Genomic DNA, 14,543 nt, shown 5'->3' with positions numbered 1-14,543 from the left:
GTCAAACATGTCTACCATACAATTATGAACATTAGGATTAGAAAAAACCGCTTTAAAGAAGATAATTATGTTTAAACCGGTTTTTATGTGATATGCTTCATCAAACGAAACGCACTCCACCCAGATCATACAAAAGATAAAGATGCGACTAGGAACACTTTATAGCAATACTTAGGAATATTTCTACCCGTATATCAGTACATAAACTGTATTAACGCACTCATTGGTTGGCTGGCTTAGATAAATATAAAGTTTATTTTAACAAAAATTATGATACAATTTATTTCAACTTGTATTTATCACTCTTGTTGTCACGGATATAAGCGTGTTGGGGGTTTCACGTGGGAAGAAACCGGAGTACCCGGGGAAAACTCACGTCGAAGGGCAGATAAACCAATACCTTTTCACGTCCGATCGGGGAATCGAACTCCGGTCGCCTTGGTGAAAGGCAAGTGCGCTATCCACTGCGCCTACCGACTCCCCCTATGATACTTTATACTATAATGCAATCTTTAAAACTCTTCAGAATATTATTAATTACATAAAATCTATACCATGTCTTATCAAAAATTAAAAACTTTCCTCATTGTAGTTTCCCTTATATTCTTTAGTACGGATATCTACTGATGTACACACGGTCACTGTGCTTGGCAAACCGCATATAGAGCAAAGAAAGAAACTTGCCTGATGTGTTCTAAAATCACATTTGTACTGAAATATTGACAATGATTTAAACTGTACAATTAGATTTTGGTCTCACCTTTTTTCAAATCAATGAAATGTTATAAAAATAGATAAGATGTCATAAAACATGTAATGTATGGATATTAAATTTACAATGAATGCATCAAAAGATTGCTATCCTTTGTGAGTTATATATAATTGCGTGTTAATTTGGATAAAATGTAGTTCTTATGGTATATATTGGTGATAATAACATCAGATCTAACATGATCTTTTTGATAAGTCCTTATTTCGCCCATTACTTAAAATCGAATACACATATGATCATTACCTAACTGTAAATTACATATTATTGTAATTGTTATGAACGAAACGTATCAGATAATAATGTCGATATTGGAAATCTATCAGACTGCTATTGTTATATCATCTGCTTCTCTAACGGAGAAGGTATAAAGAATTGAACACTGAAGGAACGATTTGTCAGTTTGTGTAACACTGTCCGTATTACAGTTACAAACGACACTCGCTGTGTATGGTAACCCTACAGACGAACATTCACTTGATTAAATAGGTCCTCAATGCATTTCAAACAGTTAATGTTAGCTATTCTGTTTGCAACATTAAGAAAGATCAATCTTTGAATATGCAAATATTATTTACATTTTGTGCTGTTTGTAACATCCTTAAGATAATTTGGGGTATATGTAAAAAGAAACTAAGCCTGAATGAAAACACGCCACACAACGTGGTGTGTTTTACATTTTCAGTGGAATATAGTTTTCTTTAAAATGGTAAATGTACATCATATCGTTTACAGCAACAAAAGCTAGTCGGTGTAAAATTCAAGACCTTCAAGGATGCATCTAATACAACATTCAGTCTGGGCAACCACGATATACACAACTCTTGTAACAAATGATAGCATTAACGATCGCGGTTTTAAAGACATTCTGGTTGAGTTGGGATATAATACTTAATTACCAATTTTCAGGCCAAGTTATAATGCTGGTAAAAAAAATCGAAAATGCATTAAAGCATACTGGGATATGGAGTCGTACAATGTACCACGATGGACTCCAAAGGAAGTGGGTGCTGCTTCAGTTCCTTGTTCTTAAGGTCTGCTAATCCCAGTTTTGGAAAGATTGTTCGCATAATCAGCCTGCATGAGCGGCGCGAACCCTTTGTATTATGAGCATACCTCCGATTGTATTAAACATAACCAATACTTCATATGGAATAACCAATCAAACATTTCAAATACAGCTCGGCTCAACAGGTTATTTCACGATACTGGGCTCAACATTTTGCATCTAACTCTAACGACAAAGGATATATGGACTATATGTGTACAATATGTTTACTTTATATTTTTTCAGTTTTTTCTATCGGTAAATAAGCGGACACTACATTACACCCATGGCAGGAGAATTCAGTATGATACAGCGTGAGTGATTATGGCCTTTTGAATTTTCTTTAGCCTACGCCCTGCTTGGTATTTAGGGGTGCGTCAAATAACACAAAGTCTGAATGGAATCGGGCTGTGTATGACACTATGACACAGCAACAGTTCATTTTAAATGTTGTAAAAACAGCGAGGGCTTGTTGTGCATGGGTAAACATATACAACATTAACAGTTAACCATCGCTGCATATACACATTGATAACGAGCCTTCGCTATGTGTACATTGATAACGAGCCTTCGCTGTGTGTACATTGATAAAGAGCCCTCGCTGTTTGTACATCACTGCTAACAATCCCCTCGATGTGTGTTCACATTTGATAACGAGCCTTCGCTGTGTGTACAACATTTATAACGAGCCCTCGATGTATGTACATCATTGATAACGAGCCTTCGCTGTGTGTACATTAATAACGAGCCTTCGCTGTGTGTACATTGATAACGAGCCCTCGATGTGTGTACACATTTGATAACGAGTCTTCGCTGTGTGTACAACATTAACAACGACCTTCGCTGTTTATACAACATTGATAACGAGCCCTAACTTTGTGTGCACTATTGATAACATGCCCTTTCTGTGTGTACACCATTGAAAACATGCCCTTTCTGTCTGTACATTCTTGATAACATGCCCGTTCTGTGTGTACATAATTGATAACGAGCCCTTTCTGTGTGTACATCATTGATAACATGCCCGTTCTGTGTGTACATCATTGATAACATGCCCTTTCTGTGTGTACACTAATGATAACATGCCCTTTCTGTGTGTACATCATTGAGAACATGCCCTTTCTGTGTGTACATCATTTATAACATGCCCTTTCTGTGTGTACATCATTGATAACATGCCCGTTCTGTGTGTACATAATTGATAACGAGCCCTTTCTGTGTGTACATCATTTATAACATGCCCGTTCTGTGTGTACATCATTGATACCATGCCCTTTCTGTGTGTACACTAATGATAACATGCCCGTTCTGTGTGTACACTATTGATAACATGCCCTTTCTGTGTGTACATCATTGATAACATGCCCTTTCTGTGTGTACATCATTGAGAACATGCCCTTTCTGTGTGTACATCATTGATAACATGCCCTTTCTGTGTGTACATCATTGATAACATGCCCTTTCTGTGTGTACATCATTGATAACATGCCCTTTCTGTGTGTACATCATTGATAACATGCCCTTTCTGTGTGTACATCATTGATAACATGCCCTTTCTGTGTGTACATCATTGATAACATGCCCTTTCTGTGTGTACATCATTGATAACATGCCCTTTCTGTGTGTACATCATTGAGAACATGCCCTTTCTGTGTGTACATCATTGATAACATGCCCTTTCTGTGTGTACATCATTGATAACATGCCCGTTCTGTGTGTACATCATTGATAACATGCCCTTTCGGTGTGTACACTAATGATAACATGCCTTTATGTGTGTACACCATTGATAACATGCCCTTTCTATGTGTACATCATTGATAACGAACCCTCAATGTGTGTGTTTATACCACACCCCGATTTTACGATGAATCCATGCTGCGTTCAGTTAAGAACGTAACTTGATCGTGGTGAATCCACCTAACCGCTGGTCGTAAAGACACAGGAATTACTAAATAAGAAGAATACACATTTTCATGTAAAAGTCACGTCCATTCATTCTTTTTCTCACGTAAAGTAGTTGGGTTCGGCTGAATAACTAACACGGATACAAAATCCCTGTGGTATTGTCCTTCGTATTCGAACTGTGTGTACTCTTTGTCAACACAATGGAATCCATCATCAAAAACGTTTGTTCAGAATTCACGATTGTGATGTATAATATTTCTAACTTTGTACATAACTTTGCATCGATTTCTTTGATCTGACTTTACCACGAACTCAAATAACTCTTCAAAATGAAGGATGAGTACTGTATTTCAAAAGTCTTAATAACTGATTTTGATGTTAACTGATAATAGATCGTTTTTAACAATGTATAACAAGTATCCGTCAGCATAAAGAAGTTGATTCTAAACAAACACCTTTATAGGAATTACACTTAACTCATTTCCATGTAAGCAGGCTAATTGTTTTCTCAAAGCATATCTGCCGTTTCAAACAATTATTACTGTATTGTTTTTTATAATAGATTTCATCGTCTAATGCTGGCGGCCAAGCAACCTCTTCGTACACGTTTTACAATATTTAGGTAAGCTGTCAATGCTATGCTATACCGGGTCCTGATAATCCCTTGTACGTTAGTTCGGGTTACTAAAGCTGGTGAATAAACCTAGCTTCTTGAATACCTGTCGGGCATAAATGTACCCCCATAGTAAGGATTGAATAGCAACGCCATGAAACACTGCTGGGTGGGGTTTTACACTGGCTATTCTTTTCCTGTATTCTAAGGACTAATAGTGTCTATCATAATTCAGTTTGTGGAGTGCTGGGAGGTTCGGGATATGGCGATTCCTCTTACAAAAGAATATACTTAATATAAACACATATTCTTAACAAATACGTATGTGTAATTATTCCCTATGTTCACTTAGAAGGTCTCCAAATGTACATTTTATACGGTAAGGGATTGCGTATATTACAGCCTCCCACACCTAAGATCTAGCCCATCTGTTGGTCGATAAGCATACTTAGGGCAATAGTCTTAGTTACTACTAATTTCTGTATGAAAGCTTGGTTTGTTTCTGTCTTACGTTCTATTAATAGCTATTGTCATGCAAAGGCGTTCGAGGGTTTGGTACGGGAGGAAAGCCGGAGTACCCGGAAAAAAACCCACTGACCTGCCGCCAGCAACTGACGACTGCCAAACTTAAGCATAGAAAATGCGACCCAGTGGTGGAGGGCTAGTGAATTAACCACTTGGCCAAAGCGGCCTGAAGGAGAGCAATCTATTTATCATTGCTGGCTGTGGGGAAACAGTCTTACTTACTATTTCTATCTGTTGGGAAACAGCCTTACTTACTATTTCTATCTGTTTGGCAACAGTCTTACGTACTATTTCTATCTGTTGGGCAACAGTCTTACTTACTATTTCTATCTGTTGGGAAACAATCTTACTTACTATTTCTATTTGTGGGGCAACAGTCGTATATACTATTTCTACCTGGCGGGCAACAGTCTTACTTAACTACTTCTATCTGTGGTGCAATAGTCTTTCTTACTATTTCTATTAGTGGGACAACAGTCTTACTTACTATTTCTATCTGTGGGGAAACACTCTTTCTAACTATTTCTATCTGTGGGACAACAGTCTTACTTACTATTTCTATTAGTGGGACAACAGTCTTACTTACTATTTCTATTAGTGGGACAACAGTCTTACTTACTATCTTACTATTTCCCTGTAAATCTAGATGTTTTCAACTCTTTCGTACACTCTGTTATGTTAATATACTTAAAGATTTGACATCAAGTACCATATTTGTCTTCTAGCTTAGTATATTTCTGAATATAACAGTAACATTGCGTTTCACATATGGGTTATGATGATCAGGAATACGAAATCATGTTAATGCAACAAAGCATACCATCACAAACTAACACCTCTCTGATTTTAGATAGCTCGACCTTAAAAACAAAAAGAAATCATATTGTATCTAGTTTTTATGTATTTTTGATATGCTGAAAAACCGTTAATGACACACTTGTAAATATGACGTCAGTATACTGTACTGTTAAATAGTTTACTCATACTAGTGAACAATACACTTTGAATCATCGAGAGGACGAACAATAGTGTGGAATCAATAGCGATGAGATCGTGAATCCATTTTGTTATCTTTGTCCCAAACCGCTAACATTTTGTAAAGAACAGTATTATGTTCAGAAAACATCAAATTACAATAATTGTGTGAAGTTACACATGTACTAAATAACTAGGCACGTTGGATTGTAAACGTGGGAAGTTTACATGTGTACCTTATATAGGTAAGTAGAATAAGGACCGTGAACAGCTGTGGTACAAAGCCCATGGTCATTATCCATACACACATCTGTTTTAACTTAAGCAGTGTGTTAACTTAAACTTCGTGTTGTAAGATTCATGTTATATCATAATACCGGATTGTAAAGGTCATGACATACTCTCCAGGAGTGTCGCGTTGATTTGTTTTTGACTGTGTAGTTTCTTTGGTTTTAGTCACGATTTCTGCGTTTTTTTCTTTCTCGTCAACAACCAGCAAAATTGAACCCCCCCCCCCCCCCCACACACACACACACAAAAACCACAAGTAAACAATACAAGGAAATCTTTCAATAACTATGCAGAACTATATCTTTCCAGTTTCATACATGAAAAACACTCTATTTAGCATCGAATATCTAAATTTATTTACAAATATGAGATTGCTACTTTAAAACATTGATTAAATATTGTCTGTGTTGCAAAGTGCTTATTCTAGACGTACCAGAAGTGTTCTGAAAATGGCCGATCCACTTAAGCTACTTAAATAATCAATGATGAACTACCTGGCTACAAAGACAATAATGTTAATAGAATGGATATCACAAATGACAGTTTAACGGTATAGCAGTATCTAACTGGACACTTTATTTAAATAAAGGTGCTAAAACCTCACTAACAACTGATTTATTGACACAGATACGGTGGTACAGACCAAATACAAACAACACCAGTCTAGTCAGGTGGTCTAAGGACCTAAGTTTACTTAGGAAATGTTTTCCTGCTATGAAGCTTAAGATGTTTCTGGCAGCCACACCGACTATTTACCATGTTACCCTAAGGTCATCGTTGGAATTTTATCATTTTTCAAGTTGAAATATTGTATTAATCCTTTAATGTCTAGATGACACACAGCTCATTCCGTGCCAGGGTTGACAGTGTACTTCCTTTTTACTGGTTCGATTGTAACAACCCGGGAGACGTTTCAGGGACGTTGAATTTATTTAATAGTGCGCCTAATCAATCTAAACAGCAGTGCATGCGATAATAAACAAAGGGTAACGCGTACAAATAATGGTTAAATTATACAAAATGATTACATAATGGAGAAAAACGTAATAAGTTACGGGAAATAGATAAAAACAAATCCTTTATGTTTCTTTAAAAAAAATATCACACGGTTCTCATATCCCGAGCGTTAACAAAAAGATAATGTAATTGCTGTGCCAGTCTAATAGAGTCAATCTAAGACGTAAATATATATGAAACAAAATGTGATTATATTATATCTTAGGCTTTACTTTGTGGATTAAATAGTAACGAGAAGTATACGTTATTGTGTAAATTAGAGGATTAAATAGTACCAAAAGTTACAAATGAGATAGTTTGTAGATTAAAAGGTACCAAAGTTACAATTGTGATAATTTGCTAATAAAAAAGTAAAAGAATTACAATTGTGATAATTTGTGAATTAAAAAGCACTCAAAGTTATTACGACGGTTGGTAAACTAAAAGTACGAATGATTACTGCTTTTTATGAATTTGGCGTGTTCCAGTCAACTCAGCTGTAAATGAGTACGTGGTTCGGCAGTGCTAGAATTGTAGAATGCTAGCTGTGGGCGCCGAAATGGCAGCTCCGTCTGTATGCTCCCATGGAAGTTGATAAAGATATTCGCTGGTTGCAAAGGCCCCATAACCACGGATAATAATTTGTGAACCGCTTGAAGACGACCTACGAAGTAGGTTGTAATAACGCGGTAAATAAGAACCTCGAACTATTATTATTAGTAGTATTACGTTTGTTGGTAATTAAGTAGCAGATTATAAAAAGAATGCAGATAGACAGTTTAACGAAAGATGTATAAACTGAACTTTCAAATTAGTTCCGCGTCATATAATTGGATAAAAGATATAACCTATGTAATTGAAATAAAACAACCGTCTACTCAGAAAAATATTAGTTCATGTATATATGTTACAGAGTAGACTATGCCAATGTATTTTGTACTTTAAAAGTAAATATATGGCATTTTAAGTAATAAGGAAACTTTATGCAGGCAGCCGGAACAACAAGACGATAATAGTTAGTGAATTGAATACATAATCTATTGACAACAGGATGGAAATACCACGGTTACATGGTAAATGTTTATATTATCTTAATAATAATGACTAAACCAAAAACTATAAAGATAGATACAATGTTATACCAAGGGCTACTTATTTAAGTTCTGTCATTAGTAAACTACGCGTGTTCGTTTCAAATTACATGATGCATGCGACACAATTAAGTAAAAAGTTAAAAAATAAATAATGCACAATTTTCATGAAATTTGTTTCATATGTTGAAAGAAAGTAATGAAGACACATGCTAGCTAACATAGCAACAATGTTAAATATATATGATCTAAATTGATGATTTGACATGGTTATATGTTGTACCTGACACTCTGTCAGTAAGCACACGTTTTATGGACAAAGTACGCCCTCCGTTTCTGATCTCTGCAATCTGACCATCATTATAATGAGAGTTGCATGGTTGATATATCACAGGAATTCCATAATGGTATACCAACATTATTGTGTTAACCTGCTATACAAAATACTAGTGAAGGCATAGCGACGTTTGCTGGTGTAATGTCGTCGAGTAATTGATATCAGAAGGATGTCTTGCTTCTTACAAAATCTCGTAAAATATAGAAGTATGTAACTAAATACCATTTACCATAAAATACAGAAAACCCTATTTCTTTATATTTCAATGCTTCATAAACTAGCAATGTGTGCATCTTCTCGTATTTCTAAGCTGACTGTTCACTTGGAAATCTTCCGGTCGCCGAAGTGTGAAAAGTGTCGTGCCATCTTTTTTGCAAGCTAAGGGTCATTCAAACGTATGATACATTTGCCAATAATGACACGTTAAGGGACGACTCAAGTCTCGAACGAGCAGTCATTCAAAGCATCATAAAAGAGGGTTTAGCTTGTTTGTATAAACGGTCAACGTCGTACACGGAATCTTATAGAAACCGATACCGAAACTAAATTGTCTCAGTCAACAATTGGAAAAATAGAGTAAAACTCGTCTCGGTGGCAACTTAAATTAAACAATTAATTGATATCAGAAGAATGTTTGGGATTAGTACAGTGACTTCTGTCATAATAGTGACTGGTATAAAAAACACGCTTTAATCGACTTCAGCATGCATACCATTATTCTGTAATTAATTGTGATGCCATAGACAACTATATTGTTTGCCCAATAATGTTAAATAGCATTCATTAAGGCAAAAACAATGCTATGACATCATATCCTATCAAGCTGATCCAAAATATCGATACATGTGCTGATAAGAAACATAATTTTTTTAATATCTCATAATTAGCTTACTATGATAGTTTGACCAATCATTTAAGCTTTGGAGATAAACACAAAGTGATTTGAAGTATTTCAACCTTGACAACACATTTACAGAATACTCAGTTTTAATACAAAGCATGTGTTTAAAATTAGCAAAAATCAGGAGCGAATACTTATTCTTGTAATTATTGTATATCATCAAATTAACAGCTTACTTCATGTATATTGAAAAAAGAAGTAAATGAAAAAAGATCTTGTCACGATTCTGTACCTTCTACTTAAACTCGTTCAAAGCTTTAACACACACTGTCCTATAAGCTAACTGGGGCTCACACTATCTACATTTTACTTTTTATTTTATTTTATATCAATGTCGCTGTTATGTCAGATGCCACCTATTGTGTAGTATAGTCGTTAGTCTTAAAGCCGTACGTAGAAGTGATATAGATCACCAATCGATATGGACATTCAACACCCAGAAAGAGTCTAGCCGACCGGCACATCGTGACCGTACAATCTGACCGGTATTATGTGGCAATCGTGTGATTATGGATTACCTATCCGCCTACCATATGTGACAAGGGAGATACTTTACTGGCCTGGTATCATACATATAGTCTACAAATATTTGCAGTACGCACAGTTGGTTGATGAAATAACAGATTTAGATATTGGTGATATATTTTTCTTGACATTGCACTTTAATAATCACCAATCCTGTCGCAATGACGGAAACATACCGCGCATTCCTCAATCCGGTGCAAATCCTTTTTGAGATAGAGTTCCGAGAAAAACGAATACACTATGACAAATCACATCCTTTAACACACCCATGCATATATAGGATTTGAAGTAAAAAGAATAAATAAATAATCCTTAATAAATAATCGCTGATAGGTGAAGTCCGAGTTACGAAGTATGAAGCGTAGTATATCGCCCATCTATAAACATTAGTTTTAAACTTTGGTCTGACAGTCTTATCTAGCATTCGCATGGTACATTAACAACGACAATGGATTAATAGACTAAATTATCAAGCAATCATCATATATGATAGGAGAAATAGGATTGTCCATTTAAATCTCACTAAATATGTGTGACATCTCATTTCACGAGTCCAAATAATGTTTATATGTCGTACGAAAAACGCGGTTTAGACATTGCTTACTCTACTCACAACCTCAATCTGTTCCAGCTCAACCAACTTTGGTTAACATTAGTGTTTATATAGCTCAAACAGAAAATATGTGACTGAACATGCATTAAAGAATGCCTAAACAGAATCACAAATTGGTATTGTAGCTATATTGTAATCTTTTTAAGTAAATTGATCATGTCATTCCTTAATTTTCAACAGATTTTACTTTTAATAAAACACAACAATAATAAGCCATGTTTTATCATTCAACCAAGTGAATGAGACTTAAGCTTTAAACATGAACTCTTGGACAATGCTGGGGTTGTTAAAGACCTATCCCTACTACAGCGGGACCACCACCTCCACCACACACACACACATACACCTATTTAACAAATACACCAACAATGCCTCACATCATAGCGCAGACCTTCTATGATCTCCTCTGCAAACACTAGGACCCCAGTTCTAGTCACAGACAATACTCTGTGCTGTTTGATAAGGAAAGAATACCAATGTTTGCCTTTCAATAGTCAATGAATTGGATGACATATCGAAGAATGTTAGCTTCTGTTGGCATTAATATATGTCGTTGGTCTGTAGAGACTTGTTCTCAAGTCGGTGCCACGCCCAGACATAATGGGGTCAAACTGCGAAGACCGGTTTTCTAAGCCTTCGCGGAATACTAACACAGAGACTAACCCTTCGTATTATCGGGATTCCCTTAACATGCGGTCGGACGAACTGCATCCCAAAACTAACTATCACAAAATAACCTTGATGATAATTGATAAGTGTTTGTTATGTTTAATTTTATAGAGTATTGTTAATTAGATCCATATACATGCTTTTATAAGTAGGGGAAAAAAATATGGATTGGCTATGTGTGAGAACTATTCTCTTCTGTCAATACGTACTGTGGTCGATAGTTCAGCCACTGACTATATCGACTGTAAGATAACTGGTTGATATTTTTATAGAATCATGTCAGACGAGAACCGCTCATTTATAATATAATAGCTATTAATACGAATATAATAAAACAATCTATACGCTAATAAAGTATTTGGATTATCCATAGAATTATGGTTGAGCACCACGCCAAATAGCAATATTATCAATGTAGAAATCGATAGAAACTTCATCAACATACTAACATGAGCCGGTAATGGTAAACTAACATGCTTGTATACGTCTTACTAATAGTATAAAGCTAATAGGTACTTACCTTATTACCAGTCAGTCGAATGTATTTAATCCAGAAGTATACAAATTTATAAGTTAACTTATAATCCAAATTCAAATTTTTTTTAGGAATGTTTCACTTAAAAGTTCCAGTAAATCGTTTTACGTCCCACAAGTCATCGAAAGTAGCGAAATCAGGAACACGCGTGCGACGGACGACTACATGAATGTCACTACACCGTACCATTCATTGAACACATACCCGGAATCGAGAGGCGGTCATCAGGAACGGGTCTCTGCCCATATATTTTATCACGATTTTACGTCACCAACTTGTTTAATGCTAAGACGGTGTTTAAATTTGGACGCACAGTGTTTCGGAGTCGTATGATTTTCCGTATTTATGAATATCTCACCTACAGTGACAAATTGCTAAACTCAGTGAATTGTATACGCTACCTTCTGTGATAGTTACCCGTGTACGGATGCACTAGTGTATAATGATTTCTTAACACTGCGGTCGATGGGTACATGAACGTAGTTATACAGGTAGATAAGCTATAACAATACACATCTGGTTGCATAATTATTTATTTTATTACTCAATCTTTATATGGGTTTTATGCATTTTGTTAAACTGTCATTTGTTCATGTTTTTTACGTGTAGATATACAATATATAACATTCTGTTTAGGTGTAACCAGGTAACACTCTCCAAGTACTGCTTTATTAGCCTTGTAAACATGCAGCCCTATAGCTTGTCTAATTAGATCAGATATACAGAGGCACTGTTAACGGAGGACCTAGACGTGGACAGAGATTTCACCGTTTCTGGATGTTAACACGTTCACAAAGGACATTGAATATATGAGAACAGGTGATACTCTAATCAAATAGTTACTACTGTCCCTAGATTGCCACTTTCTATACGAATGACCCTAATTAAATTTCAAACATTAGTAGACTCCGACGCCGGGATTCGAACCCAGGCCTACCACCACATTATGATTAAAAGGATACCAAATGCTACACAATCAACGGCAGTAGACTACGGCTGATAAGTAACAGCTAATATTACGCATGACGCCTTTTAAATAAAGTTATGACGATGACGCTTCAAAAGAGCGCGAACATAGAAGACTAATGCCGGGTATGTGGAGATGAATCAGATAAAATATATCACGACTCATCACAACATTATTACAGTGTCCCTTCTATAAAGTGTATTACACTAATTACATATATAAGTTGTACATATATTTATATGGGATCTTAATCAAAAACAATCTTTTTAACACAGAATATATTTGGTTTTAAATAGAAGTGTGTATTTGCAATGCAATGCCCTATTTGAAAGGAAAAGTGTGTGTACATTTGCTCTAGATTTATGAAACGCTCTCATCAAGTATGACAGGTAGGTACATAACACATAGAACACATTACGGGTTACAGGGTGTTAATTAAATTGAGATTCAAACATGCAACAGACTACAATATGTTACATGTAATAGTAAATCCTCCAGCTGTATGTAAATCAATGCTTGATTTTCTCGGTGACCAATACTGGGGTCACTCATCTGATTTATCATTACAACTAAATATTACACAGAAAGTTGACGATTTGTTTTAATGAAAATAAAATCTTAACCATAAGCCAAAACAGTATATTAACAACAGAATGAAAAAGAAAATGCTAACAAAATAGGAAAACTGCCATGAAGTCAAACTAAGAAACCTAGATGAAACAAGATGCTGCGGATAGGTAAACAATTTCATGCACAAATTAGGGTCTCCTTCACAATATCCCGTCAAGTCTAGGACGGTGTGTCGGCCACAAATCTGTAATGGCAGACACTGTAACCCAGAAGTAGACAATGACCTTATAATTTAAAACTACGATCCGGAGTATAGCCTTAGGAACCACCTTTAACAACTCAACCAGTTGAATATATATTCAAGGAAACTTGCTATCATTGATGTACGACTGGTCTACACGTGCCACTGTGTGAATGTCTCTTTTAACACTTTAGACAGTCGAATCATTTTTCAGAAAAGATACCGATGCTATTAAACAAATGTAGATCATCTTATCGCTATACCGTGTTTCACGATCAGAGTTAACGACTGTCTGGTAGGAAGCCATATAACATTGATAATAAAGGGTAACGTATGTGATCACTGTGTCTAGAGGCCAGTCGATCCTCTTAAAGAGTTGCTAGAATATTCAAGGCTTGACATAGATTATAAAAAGGATTCGATAATTTATTCATTGCAAAAAGTATTTGGAGGTAAAGTTCAGTGTTATTAAGAATCCGAAATGACTCTCTGCTCCTTATCTACGTACAACGAGCAGGCCTACTTTACTGTCTGACAGATGGTTTTTTAATACAAACATGTGTCTATGGAGTGATAATATTTGTTAACATTTTGTTTTTAAATTTCTTTCGGATTGAGAAAACTAGGAACTTTTGTTTATCATCACACAAAACAACTTTTCTTTTGTGCTTTATATATGAGGATGTGTCTGTTTAGTATGGTTTAACATGAAATAACAGTCATGTTTCTAAACATGAAACAATAATACTGCATATACATAGCTTTCATTTTCCTTAATGAAATCGGTATGATAAACCTGTTTTGTGATATAGCTTATCAATTGGTTCTTAATTGCACTTGTAGCTAATGCTACCTCTCGTGATTGACTCACCCCAATTAAAAAATAGGAGTTTGATTTCCTTATTCCTGCTGAATGTTAATCTTGGTTTTTCTTTAGGTTTTTCAAAAGGGATTCCCCATACACTAGTA

At 35.6% G+C, this 14,543-nt stretch overlaps 1 protein-coding gene across 1 annotated transcript in view; it reads right to left on the bottom strand.

Moving 5' to 3' along the window:
* The window catches only part of LOC110448025 (mucin-5AC-like), a 62,097-nt gene extending 49,867 nt beyond the window's left edge, over positions 1-12,230 (bottom strand). The window contains exon 1 of the mRNA XM_021494056.1: positions 11,782-12,230. The gene's annotated coding sequence lies outside the window, so the exon portion shown is untranslated. The remainder of the gene's footprint in view (positions 1-11,781) is intronic.
* Between the last annotated feature and the right edge of the window lie 2,313 nt (positions 12,231-14,543).

This window comes from Mizuhopecten yessoensis, unplaced genomic scaffold (genome assembly GCF_002113885.1).
Source record: "Mizuhopecten yessoensis strain PY_sf001 unplaced genomic scaffold, ASM211388v2 scaffold3799, whole genome shotgun sequence".
Taxonomy (NCBI): Eukaryota; Metazoa; Mollusca; class Bivalvia; order Pectinida; family Pectinidae; genus Mizuhopecten; species Mizuhopecten yessoensis.
This window is presented reverse-complemented; position numbering and strand designations above follow the sequence as displayed.